Below are 1,491 nucleotides of genomic sequence, written 5' to 3' on the forward strand. Positions count from 1 at the left end.
TGAACTAACTGAGTGTGGAACACAAACTCAACCCGAAATCAGCACCATCTCTGTTGAACTGACTGAGTGTGGAACACAAACTCAACCCGAAATCAGCACCATCTCTGTTGAACTGACTGAGTGTGGAACACAAACTCAACCCGAAATCAGCACCATCTCTGTTGAACTGACTGAGTGTGGAACACAAACTCAACCCGAAGTCAGTGCCGTCTCTGTTAAGCTGACTGAGTGTGGAACACAAACTCAACCTGAAGTTAGTGCTGTCTCCGTTAATTCAACTGAGCATGGAACACAGACCCAACTTGAAGTTAGCACAGCTTCTGCTAAATCCGTTGAAACTGGAGTCCAAACCGTAGATCTCGTGGACACTGGAACTCAAACTACAACATCTAATGTTAAGACTACAACAGAGATGAAGACCCAAAATACCAACCCGAGAATCACTATTGCTCCCCTAACTAAGAAGAAAATATAGATAAGGGATAGTGCAGAAGCTACAGGCCTAGTTCCACGATTAAGGCGTATAAAAGGAGAAGAAGAAGAGAAAGAAGAAGAAGAAAAAGAAGAAAAAGAAGAAGAAGAAGAAGAAGGAGCAAAGGGACTTGCCAGCCCCATGGAACCTATCCCATCCAGCTATGTAGTAGTGAACGAATGGACGGCTGCAAAAAAGGAAGAAGCAGCAGCGAGAGAAGGAGCGCACCCAAAAGAATTAGGAGCGCGCCCAAAAGAAAAGAGAACACACCTAATAGAAGAAGGGGCAGCAGCACAGATGGCCAATAAACCACCAAAGAAAAAGCTAATACCCAAATATTCTCTTCTTGACTTTCCAGCAGAGGATACAGAAGAACGGTTGAGACCTTCATCCCAAAATCTGAAGGACTACTCGCTACCTCCACCTCGAGGACTTAGACAACGGAGCAGAAGCCTATCCCCGCTACATGCTCAGTCTCTGCCTCCACGTGAAAGAGGCAGAGAGAGAGAGAAAGCAGTTCCACGTAGAAGCGTCAGAAGGGAAGTGGAAATGGTTCCACGTAGGAGAGACCCTTATTCCGGAACAGAAGTTATGTGAACGAGTGAGGTACTGCGAACAATGACCCCAGCAGAGCTCCGGGATCTACAGCGGGATTACAGCCGCCGGCCTGGTGAACAAATTCTCACCTGGTTGGTAAGATGTTGGGATAATGGGGCCAAAAGCCACTTGTTAGAGGGTCATAAGGCACAGCAACTAGGATCCCTCGCTCAGGACCGAGAAATAGAACAGGAAATTATGAGAGAGACATACAATCTCAGTCTCTGGCTCCAAATCCTCCATGGTGTGAGAAAGAAATACCCATTTAAAGAATATTTAATGAGTTCTCCCAAAAAGTGGACGACTGCAGAAGAAGGCGTCCAATACTTAAGAGAATTAGCCATGCTGGAACTGATATATTGCAATTCAGATTATTATGACTGTTTAGAACCAGAGAAGATTGCCTGTACAGAGCCTATGTG

The sequence above is a fragment of the Empidonax traillii genome, unplaced genomic scaffold (assembly GCF_003031625.1).
Source record: "Empidonax traillii isolate 1590-97213 ecotype Southwest subspecies unplaced genomic scaffold, ASM303162v1 scaffold2890:size17199, whole genome shotgun sequence".
Taxonomy (NCBI): domain Eukaryota; kingdom Metazoa; phylum Chordata; class Aves; order Passeriformes; family Tyrannidae; genus Empidonax; species Empidonax traillii.